The 12,021-nt window shown below is 41.8% G+C and overlaps 1 long non-coding RNA gene across 1 annotated transcript; it reads right to left on the bottom strand.

Moving 5' to 3' along the window:
- Nucleotides 1-282: 282 nt before the first annotated feature.
- Nucleotides 283-10,699, bottom strand: LOC137144697 (uncharacterized). Its single transcript, XR_010917462.1, has 3 exons — nucleotides 10,344-10,699; nucleotides 8,736-8,796; nucleotides 283-1,395 (listed from the first exon to the last, which is right to left on the bottom strand). It is a non-coding gene; the product is annotated as an uncharacterized lncRNA (long non-coding RNA).
- Nucleotides 10,700-12,021: the final 1,322 nt, after the last annotated feature.

The raw sequence follows: 12,021 nt of genomic DNA, 5'->3' as shown, positions 1-12,021 counted from the left end.
TATGATTTCCTGGATGAGGAGGGCTTATACATCCACATGCAGGATAGAGGCCTAAATGAATAATTATCATAGAGGAACATAGCTTAGAGAAAGGATTATTCTTTTGCACACAGGGACCTTTAATTAATATTGGTGAGGGGCGGGGCTGGTGAGGAGGATTTCTGTTTGGAATGAAATTTGCATAGAGAAGGTGGTAGAATCCCTGTAAATCTGCTTTAGTTAGCTGAAAGAAAAATCCCACAGAAAACATGTTAGTATAATTGTTTTAATTTTACAGGGCTGCAAGATGTTGCAGGTGATCATACGGTAATTACTGTGCAAAGAGCACATTAAGAAACAGAATAATTCAAAATGACTTCATTGTTCCAATTGCTGATTTGAGAATAGAAAATACTCCCAGTACTATTATAAATAGCAGAAACGTTGGCACACTTTACTGAAAAAAATTCTTATGTGATGTTTGCCAATTTCACAGCTCTACAGGTAACTCGTTTAAATAAGCCTTTGTAATATGCACTACAATTACCCATTATAAACATAATTATTGTATTTATTAGGCACCTAACCATTGTCTGATGGGTTAGCTACTTTATCTAAGAAACATATTAGACATATAAGTGTATCAAAACAAACTGACATGCCATGTAAAAGGCATAAAAGATGTTAAAAACTGAAGGGCTTTAAACCTAGCGGTCTCTGTAATGGCATTCACTCATTTCTGGTGCCACCCGGTGGTCAGGCAGGGCATGGTAGATTCTTTTCTTTCCTGGCTCCCACTGTTGATAGTGACTCTGGCCCTGTGTTGGTCTACCACTTCTGTTACTCACTCCTCCAGCCAGATCACACATTGGTGTCAACCCCTTCCAGGGTATACAAAGAGTCCAGCAATGGGGCTCATCCTCTAGGTAAAGCAAGGGGTTCCCACATCTTCTCCCTCCCAGCCAGGGGTCAAGATCTCCATTTTGACCCTTCTGTCCTCAAAGCCTTTTCCATCTATATTCCTCATTGTAACCCAGGACTGCCTTGATGCCAACTGGTAGAGGGTACAGGGGATGCACAATTATACAGGGATCTCTTCAGTCAGATATATGAATTCTAAATCACTGGCAGGTGACATGAAGTCTCTACTGATTGCCAGTAGCCCACTAGTTATCTTAACCATTGCAAAAATGTATATAAGAATAGCATTTGAGTTATACATCTTTATTGAAAACTATGTTGTTAAGTGATGTGACTTAAGACAGGTCACCAGAAGGTGACAAACATGTTCCACCAGACAAAAGACAGTAGACGCTTATCTCCCTGGCTCCTCATTGTGTGTCTTACAATGTAAGTCTGTTTGCATTACTGAGCCTGATGCTAATGAAGAGATTGTGAATTCACATGAGAGAAGACCTGCATGAAAAACAAAAAACAGGAAGGTTTATGACTGTTTATGACTAAGATCGAAGGATTAGTCTGGTGTATCCGGAGAATACAAGGAGACACACAGTATCCTTCACCAAGGAGACAAATGGACAGTGTGTTCCATCTTATGAAAGGAAGGTCGCAACCGAGCTGGATGGAAAACACCACAAAGTCTTTGGGTAAGCTAAAGTTCATTTGGCAGGAAAGTATCTTCTTAGTTAAGTCTAGGCTCTAGAGTACACGTTAGATGCTGTTTTACATATAACCATTTCTTACCAATACTTTTGCTTGCTACTTCTTCAATCTTTACTTTTTGTTAATTAAACTTGTGCTCATTTTCACTATGAACATATTTATGTGTTGTATGTTAAGCAAAGCTGTGATCTATGGTGCGACTGGAAAGCTGGGGTGCACTGCTTCTTTGGGAGCAGCAGGTCTATGAATTCTGCAGGTGTCCAGCGGAACAGGGGCTGGACACTCCAGGGAGACATTCGGGGAGCTTGGGGGTTGGAGTGCGCCTATCACTGACCTGTGGAGAGAGAACAGTGCCTGTACAGGTCTGAATGGAAGTGCTTGTGTTACCCACAGCTGGTAGGGCTGGGGAGCTGACCCCCTGCAAACACAGACAAGGCTTCCTCACTGTAAGGACAGGAGTCTCACAACCCTGGATACCCCCAGGAAGCATCATAGCCATATCATGCTACGACTTCAACTTCCAGTGCTCCTAGAAGTTAGTAGGGGAACCCAGGCCCATTCTCCTCATCTGGCTCCAATCCAGGGTTTACCCTGGTGATAAGAAGCTAGCTCCTGCACCTGGAGCACTGTACTGCTACCTATCTGGATCACTTCTTACCAGTCCCTTCTTTTCACAGCAGATAAAGACCTTAAATCAAGGATAAAAATCTCAAACCAGCTGAGAATCAGAAGTATCTTCCCTTTGGGCTTGGCAACATCACTACAGACGGATGTCAGAGAGTAGAAGCATAGACTCTAAGTCAGTTCATCTCTATTATCTGCTCCCTTAATTAACTGACCTGTTCTTCTTTTAAGCTTTTCAGGTGAAGTGGGGCTACCTGGGACAGGAGCAGCTGCTTAACTCCTTCCTCACTGATGCAGAGTTTGTATAGCCTGTCACAGGACCCCATAGCTTTGGCATTTGCTCCCTATTTTAGTTTAAAATAGCCCTGATGTGATGACACCGGGTATGTTGCTAAATTAATCTCTTCCCCTATGTATTTGAAAATGAGATGGGAATTGGATTGTAAGTATGAGGAATTGTTGGAGGTGAAGGAAGATTAGAGCTTTTTAAATGTTCCTTGGCTTATTGGTGGTGGGTTATATTGCTGCATTAATGGATTTATTTGTGATTTGTTTTAGAATTTCTGTAAATACAAATAATCCTGATTTAGAAGGGTTGTGAGGGAGAGCATTCCAAAGAGATAAATTTATAAACAGTGCCCAATCTGCTTCTGCATTGCTACTGTGATAGTACTAAAGGTCCCAGCCAGGATCACGGACCCCTTGTGCTAGGCTACATGAAAACACACAGGAAATCACAGTTCCTACTTCAAACCTTGCAACCTCCCTTGGATCATAGCAAAACAAATAAATATAACAGACTGTATGAGGGAAGAAGGAATGAAGGATTAGGATAGGATAAGGAGGTCTTTGTAGTTACATAAATTAGCTGTGTGCAAAAATTGATGGCTAGGTTTCATTTACGATTTAAAAAAACAAACAAACCATTATCAGCTATCCCCAGTTGTGGTTCATCCTAACCATTACAGGGTTGGCTGATTCTGTGTCTCACAGCAGAACTAGATATCAAGATGAGTGTTTTTAGGACACAATATCAGAACCATTTTTTGATGTTGTTTGTTTGTTTGTTTGGCATGACATGTTGCCCTGCAAACAGAATAGAAGCAAAACAAAGGATCAGCCTCATAACTGATGGAAACAAACAAAAAATAAGACTCATTAATTGGCTTGCTACTGTCAGTGTGACAATGGACTCTTACCATCTCTAGAAACGGACCCCTGGACTACATACTTATTATTCTTACATCACTATAAAGTGAGACAAGGTGAGTAAGGTAATATCTTTTATTGGACCATCTTCTGTTGGTGGAAGGGACATGCTCTCAAAAGCTTGTCCCTTCCACCAACAGAAGTGGTCCAATAAAAGATATTACCTCACTCACCTTATCTCTCTCATATTCTGGCTACAACAATACGACAATATGCTATAGTGTGTGGGTGTGTGTGGGTGTGTGTGGGTGTTTGTTTGTTTCCTAATGATATCCTATTGACAAGGCCCAATTATTTTGTTTTCAGGCCATAATGGTAAAACATCATCTGGTACAGTTCATATTTTTTTTCCCCAAATGCAAAAGAAAGATTTTGTCATCAAGAACTTTTAACACAAAATATAATAGAGTAAGCTAGATATCTTTGCTTCTCTTGCTTATTTTGTATAATTATAATGAAAGGGAAATTTCTCATTTAGTCAGAATGCAGGGATGCTGTACAGTGAATGATTCATAGCTGTACGGTGTTTTCCCCATTTATGCAATGCTCTGCACTACAACTGGTTGTGTGTCTGATTTGCAAAATCATTCCATGGTTATTTCTTAATACCTGTAGAGTAGACAAATCCCCTCTATTCTAAGGGCTTGTCTACATGGTGCATTAGTCCACACCAGAGGGGTGTAAATTCTAGTGCACACTAATGTGTCGAGCACTAACTAGTCCACATGGATCCTGCTGGCATACACTAAAAATTTCTGAATGTATGTTAATGTTTTCCTGTTTCAAACAGTACTACATTAGTGTCAAGCTCTGATTGGCTGAAAGCGTCAGACGATGGATTTGCATAATTACTTTATGGTTATTTCTCAATAATTATACAATGAATCTGCAAATATCTTTATGCTCATTAGATAACTTTCTATTGACCATATTCTGGATTAATTAACTCCCATTATCCTCAGAGTTTACTTTCAGTATTTAAGTTTATTCGGATATGATTTTTGCATCATAAACAAGAAGCAACCTTGAGTTATAATTATAATATATCATTGAATTGGCTGACAAAATCCAATAATTGGCTGAGATGGCCTCAAAGAATTTCCTACTATTACCTTCCAAACATTCCAGTAGGTTTTGGAAGCGAAACATGGTTAAGTGAGATTTTTGTGTCATGTTGTTCTTTTACTTATTCATGTAACTGAATAGATGCATTCAAGCTGTTCTATGTGCCTGTGTTTCCACTTAATATCACTTTTCATGCCTTCCTCTAATGTATCAGGGGAAATATATTTTTCACTCTCTTTGTACTAAAAATAGCTTGATGTTTTGGCTCAATCTTAAAAAAAAAAATCACTTTTTGGAAGAGCTCAGGCTTTGATCCAGCAAAGCACTGAATCATATGTCTAATTCAAATTTAGACACATCATAAGAAGTTAGCTGAGTCAGGGCCTAAGTCTAGGAAATGTCAGTGTGAAAGGAGAAAGTTTTAAAAAAGCACCTGAAAATGGGGATTTCAAATGGAAACACATATACAACCTTAAAGCTTCTACGGCTGCTGCTGGTGGAAGCACATATGCTGTAATCAGCATCAACACCACAAACTTTTGCAAGACAAGAACTCTTAAACATATATTCACTGCTAAATTTTGGATCCATTATGTTCAAGTGAGTTTGAAATTAAGGAAAGTTAGTTCACTCATCTAAACTCTTAACAGTCTTTCTATCTCATTAGTCCCATGGCCCTGACACATGATAAATGCTTGCAATATTGCTTATTTTAAGTGTGAACTAGAGAATGGAACATACTGAGCAGATTGCTCAAAGAATAGTATTATATTAATGATGTATCATTAGTGGCCCATGTGTTTTGATTCTTATGGAGTAATGACATATAACAACAAAGATTATTTTAAATCTTGCAACAGATTTTTTGTAATATGTTATACTCATTTGTAGGGGGAATAACCACTTCTATTTGAGATAATGCAGCAGATGTTAGGGAGTAATGATCAGTTTGAAGAACTGTCAGTAAAATATTGTGTTTTTCCTACTGCAAATGCTTTCTCCACACACCCTCTCCTTTCTGGGCCCTGAAACACAAACCACTTTCGACAGTCCAACATTGTCTTTATGCAGTTTCTTGACATTGCAGTGGGTGAATGGAAAGTTTCACTGAAACCTTCCAACCCTTGCTCCCTCTTTGGGCCTCAGAAAAACTTCATTTAAATCACTGGCAAAATACATTTTATTGTTGCAAATACTCATGAGTTGAAAGGACACAGCTTGTGCCAGATTTTAATCAGTGCTACTTCTACCTTCAGTCTGCATGGAATGATTTTTGCTATAACTTATTATACGTGTGTGTGTAAAGCTGTGTCTAAAGCTCACCAGTCAGAATAGAGCCTCATTCGACTGAATCACTCTCCTATCTGAAATGGCATCTTTGACATGAATCACTGATATGCATTGAAAAATCCTCCATTTATGTCAACCTCCATTTATCCAAATACATTCCAGATTATAAACCCTTCAGGACAGGGACTGCTGCTTTTTTGTATTTGTACAGCACCTAGCACAACAAGGCCTTAGTTCTGACTGGATCCTCTGGGAATGACTGTAACACAATAATAATAGGCTAGATTTTACCCAGCCCTGAGCAAGTTCACCAAGGAGGCTGGGAGATGAATGGAAGGTGCAGGAAGTCTCCCTCAACCCCAAACACATTCACAAACAATTCTGTGCAGGAGTAATGTGCAACCTGTTGGGAAGTGGAGGCACTTCAGGCTGGTGATACTGCCCATACTGAGGGATGGGAGGACGGCAGGACCAATAACTCTGACTATACTGTACCAACCAGTGAAAGCCCATGCTGCATTAAATCAGTGAATAGCTGAGCTGCTGCTGGGTGTGCACTGTTCTAGAGCCCTAGGAGAAATTCTGTCGGAGTCAGACAGGAGTGTAACTCATAGAATCCCATCCCAAGATGCTGCAAATACCCTAAAAGTCAGAATCTCCTCTACAACCCCCTTTCCCTTAAGACAAAACACAGTTTGGGCCTTCTCTTGGGATTTTATTGCAAATCTCACAATATATGGTGTTCTTAAAGCACCAGCTGCTAGAGATAAATAAATGCCAGGGAATCTCAGTTTTCATTTTTAAAAAGTCAGTCTCTAACGCTCATAGTTGCAGAGAAAATCTTGGAAATGTGACGAAAAGGCACTCTAATAGGTCAGAAACCAGCCGACAAAGAAGCCAATAAATGTTTGTTTGTTTTTTAAATCTCCTGCTTTTTAAGCCAATCTCATTATTTGGATATTTGAATATTTGGGGTTAGCAATCCATTGCTATTTTGCTTCACCTAACAGTGTCCATCTATCTTATACCAGTCACCACTATATAGAGATGAAAAGGAGAAATTAATAGTTGATGAACAATATTTCTAATGGTGCAACCCCATCCAGCCCATCTCATAAACACACACACAGCTTCTGGCCCAGATGTATTACTAGATTAATTTCCCTATGTGGAGGGCAGCCGATCTCAGAAGAGTAGGGCATTACGCAGTGTTACACAGTGTGAATTTGAGGAAAATTAATACAGGTTTGGGGTATGTATGTGAGTGTATGCATTTCTATTAAACAGAGATAAACAAAAAACTTTTTTTTTTTAATTAGGGGAAGGAGGGAGAAAATGTACAGAAGCATCTCATTCCCCATGAATGAAGTGTTGAAAAATACTAAAATAGAGCTTTCCAGAAAGGGCAGGGGAGACAATCACTGGATCTCAAGGTAGTAAAGTGAACCATGTCTCCATCAAAGCCGAGATATCAAGGTCAAAAGACTTCTATAAAATAAAATTCTACCTTATATTGTCTTTGTTTTGTATTGTACAAACACTCTATTCATCTACAGATGTAGTTTAATAACTGAGGGTGTCAAAAGAACTTGAGACATAAAAAGAAAGATTCAAAATCAGAGAAATGTGACAAACCCTTTGAAAGAAAAATATATACGGTATAAATAGATGGCAATTAAATATTCACTGGTGGAGTTCTTTGCTTAATTTGCAGTCTTTTGACATTTAAATCACAGCTTTAAAAAAAAAAAATCTCACTATTGCAAAAACACTGGCAACATAAGGGGTCCAGAGATTGTCTTTTTGCTTTAACTTTAATTACTTTGTCATAATTTCAGTTAAGGGCAAAGCACTTAGGTAGGTTATCACATTTCTCCTCCCAAGTGTTTCAAAAGTCAAGTACAGTTTCCTCTGACTAAATATGTAGTGTCTGAATTTTTTAGATGAATTACAGCAGAATAGGATGCAGAGAATTGATTATAGCTGGTATGTAGGCACTTTAAGAGGGTGGCGGTATTGCTCACATATAATGCTGCCAATACAAGAATTTTTTGCAAGAAACCAATTGCAATCTACGTGTAAGTGCTGTATTTGGCTGATAAATTAAATGCAGCCTCAAAAACTCCAAAAATAAACTTACATGGGGTTTTGGAAGAAAGATGAGTGCAAAAAAGACATTGATAATGAAGAAGAACAAAAACAAAAAACATTGCTGTGAGATATGCGCGTTTGTGTGAAAGGTTCACATGCACTATTAAAATTAGTAACATTTCATTGCACCAGTTTTTGCAGTATTTAAGTAAAATTCAACTGCTTGAAATTTCAGTTTTCGAGCCCATAAGGGATAATATCTGGTGACCTTACATTAGGGCCACTGTAAACATTAATGGTCAATGCACCCCTGAAAAAGTGTCTACACAAGACCAATGCACCACTGAATTGCTATTTTGAGGGTCAAGTAGAATTGAAGTGGCCACTAGGTTTTGAGCCAATCCACTGCACAGGGGTGAATTTAACCCCAAGATAGTTTTGCATTTATTTTCTTGAAGCGGTAGAACATATATGGAGTATAATAATACCAGAATAAACATTAATTTAAGAGAGGTTAGGTGAGGTGTCACTAGCTCAGCAAAATAGAGTTGGATTGCTGTGAATGTTAAAAACATGTGGATGTGTGTGCTGTGAATATTAGAGATCAAATATAAATCAGATCAGACTGTGTTCATTGCATTTGGAGATGCACTGCTATGAAATTAAAATTACTATAATTATGAAAAAAGATTCAGGGCCTGATCCAGACCCCTCTGAAGTCAATTGAAGTATTTCCATTGATCACATTAGGTTTTGGATCAGACCCTAAACAAAACACTCTTGGACAGTAATCTTCAATAATAATCTTCAGTAAAACTGTTCCCCCAACCCTCACGTTTCCTTATGGTTATTACTCTATCAATTAGGTGATTTCAGAACAGTTCTTCTAGGACATCATTAGGGCTGGCATAAAACCTAAAGAGAAGAACAGAAAGGCATTAGTGTATCAACCTGTCTTTATTTAAGAAAAAAAGTATCCCTGGGAGCTTGCCAATGTTCTTAATAATAAACACAAAGAAAAGAATTGCTGCACATGTACAATCTGGCACTGTTGATTTATCCCTTTCACACAACTTTATCTCATGGCCTTTCTCTTGTGTTTTCCTGGGGATTTTGTCATTTCCAGAAAATGGACAATGCCCTTATTGAATATCTTGAATCCACAAATATATGTGATAGTTACTGCTGGTTTGATACGCAATAATCTTTGTTAAGGAGCTCACTGATCTTTACACAAACAAAGTGACCTTTCCTTTCCCTAGCATTTGGTTAGGATTTGGGGGGGGGGGGGGCAGCAGGGGAGAAGAAAAGAGGGGAGGAGGGAATCCTCTACTACTTGTTGCCAGCTTTGACCCGGGAATCATTGATCCTCTTATAAAAAAAAAGAGGCGTGGGATGTAAAACAAAGATGTGGACAAGTTCACGCACACATCACAGTAGAGTAAATGCAAGTGACTGTGAGAAAGCCAAACTGGATGATCAATTAAATCATCGAAAAATATTTTTTTTTAACTGAAAAGCCGACATCGTCTTAATGCATAGAACACAGCATAGCGCCTTGTACAGTGTAATCCACACAACACAAGGCACTATGCTGTGTGCTACATAGTGCAGTGTGTATGCAATGGGACATACACAGTCATTTTGCATATTGATGGTCCCTGGAAGCATGGCATAACATGGCCAAGCTATTTTCCGCTTGTAAGAATTCAAGGCACAGCTTCCTGCTGGGTCTGCAGGTTCCTGCATGTCAAGGTATTAAGGCAGGCAATCAGGAATTAGCTTTCGTTTCATTATGGACAAATTGTCAACTTGATTATATGGCTATATACCGCGAGTGACAGTGAAGAGACGGAGAAGGGGGACGCCTCTCCCTTCCCCCTCCCCTCCACGCATCTTGAAATTCACTACACACTCGAGAGTCACTAGCATGGAAAAGAGGAAAAGGAAATTTTCCACTAACCCAGCTCGTGATTTACATGCAGAGAGCAAGTGGAAGAACAGGAGGGAGAAGCGGTGCGGGTTTTTTTGTTTAGCCGCAGAAGAAAAGAAGATTACTTACAGGGACCGTTTTGCATCAGGGCAAATGTTTAATTCCCTCGCTCACCCACCTCCCCGAGTCCCTCCAAGAAATCAATCTCCAGCACCGCCTCCTCGCCGAAGGAGAGAGAAGGAGCACCGGATCGAGGGGAGGAGAGAGCAAAAGGCTACCTGGGAGCTCATTGTCTACGTCCCCAGTGGGAAATAGGAAGGAAGAGAGTGGAGCGGAGGAGATAGTCTTCAAAACACAGAACCATGCACCTAGGATAAGCAGATAGTCAGCTGGGAAGAGAGGCAGCCTCTTGGGTTAGAGAGGGATCTTTAGCGGGGGAAGGAATGTACTTCGAACAGTGGCAGGGTCTACAATAAAAGGCTTGGTTAAAAAGTAGCCTTAGGAGGAGGAGGGCAGGGGATAATCTTACCCGATCGATACTGTAGCTATCGCTTGTTCAATTTCAGCCCGAGGTCTGGGGGTACGAGAATGGCACAGTCACGCCGGATACAGCCCCAGGGCCATTTCTCGCAGCCTTCCCCTGGGTGCTGCACAAAGCGAAAAGCAAACACAAAGCATAGCCCCAGTCTGCCCCCAAAGCGTCATCGCCCCCTCGCTGCACGGGGACGCGGAACCAAGCCCATCGCCTTAGCGCATTGCAAAGCGGATTCACACCGGCGGAGCTGGAGATGCTGAGGCTAGTCCTGTTCCCTGTCTCCAGAAGCGCCGTGCTCCCCGCACAGCCGCTTTCTACTCCGTGGTCCCGGTAGCATCTTCTACGCTACGCTTGTTCCTCGTGCAAACCACTGAAGACTTAGTCAGTGGTTTGGTGTGATTGGTTCCCCCCCCCCCTCCTTCCTTATCCCCTTCCACCGCCCAGGTGGTGTGGATTCGAGGGGGTTCAAAGGCAAGCCGAGTGAAAGGCACTGACTTAACATTAAGTCCCAATAATCATGAACCACAACCCAAAGTATCTCTGGAAGAGAAGTACAGCTAGGGAAGATCAGGGTAGCATCTCGGAGGCGGCCCCCTCTTGAATTCTCATTGGATCCTCCCCAGCTCCCTAAATCATGCCTGCCGCTATATCTAGCCGGATGACTACAGCCTCCCACTAGTTCCCTCTCTCTGTCATTGTCTCCACCGCCGCCTGGTACTTCTCGGTGCGGATTTCTCCGGGCTCCTTCCTCCCGAGCTGGGTTGGCAGAGCCTCTCGCCTCTTTCGCCTTTACGAAGTCTGACAGTTTGTTATTGTTCACCCGTTTTGCCCGAGGATCATCGCAAAAAAAAAAACAACCCCCCCACACACACCACTTCCTCCGCCGCCTCCTTCCCTTGACATTTGTGGTTTGTCTGGGGGCTTGGCGGCTCTTTCACACACACGCCGCCGCCGCCCCCCAGTCCTCCCGCCGGGCCAGTGGTCTCTCTGACTTGGTGCTGTGCCAGAAGGCACCGCTGATTCTGTCCAAAGTGCCACCAGCCATGCAGCCCGCGGGCCTGGCTCGCCGCTGAAGACCATGGAACGCGCGTTCGGATTCCGCCTGCGCTTCGCTCGCCGTCAGCCGGCTTCCTGAAATCCCACCTGGTGAGTAAGTTTCTCTCGCCCCGCGCGCCGTTGTGAACACAGTGCCGTGAAACCAGAGCACTGGTGAGGTCTCGCCATTTTAATCAGCTGTCCCTTTACTTTCCGACCTCGAAGAATGACCAAGGATCAGCCCTGCTTGGCCACCTCCATTGTTAATGTGTTAGTCACAGCCGGAGGCAGTAAGTTATAGCCTGCCCCGCGATTTACATTCCGCGGCTTATTCATCACATCGCATTAATGTCTGCACCAGACAACGGACCTGCTAACTGTATCCCTGGCTTCGTTAACCCTTTCCTCAACCCCGCACACACACACACACACACACCGGCACGCGTGTGTATTTTGAAAGGTCGCGTTCTTTCTGTCCAGGAGGACGCTAAGGGGTGTGTGTGTGTGTCTGGGAAAGTTCGTTACTCTTTCTGATCCCCACAGAAGAAGGCTGTTCAGGTTGGTTCGGATTTTGCTTTATTTCCAATCAATTCAAAGAGAAAGAGAAGGGAGAGATTTTCAGACCTGATCAAGTGTA

This window comes from Emydura macquarii, unplaced genomic scaffold (genome assembly GCF_026122565.2).
Source record: "Emydura macquarii macquarii isolate MOO-44397 ecotype Brisbane River unplaced genomic scaffold, CSIRO-AGI_Emac_v2 contig_3477, whole genome shotgun sequence".
In the NCBI taxonomy this organism is placed as follows: Eukaryota; Metazoa; Chordata; order Testudines; family Chelidae; genus Emydura; species Emydura macquarii.
Note: the sequence above shows the minus strand (reverse complement) of the source record. Positions and strands in the feature narration are given on the sequence as shown.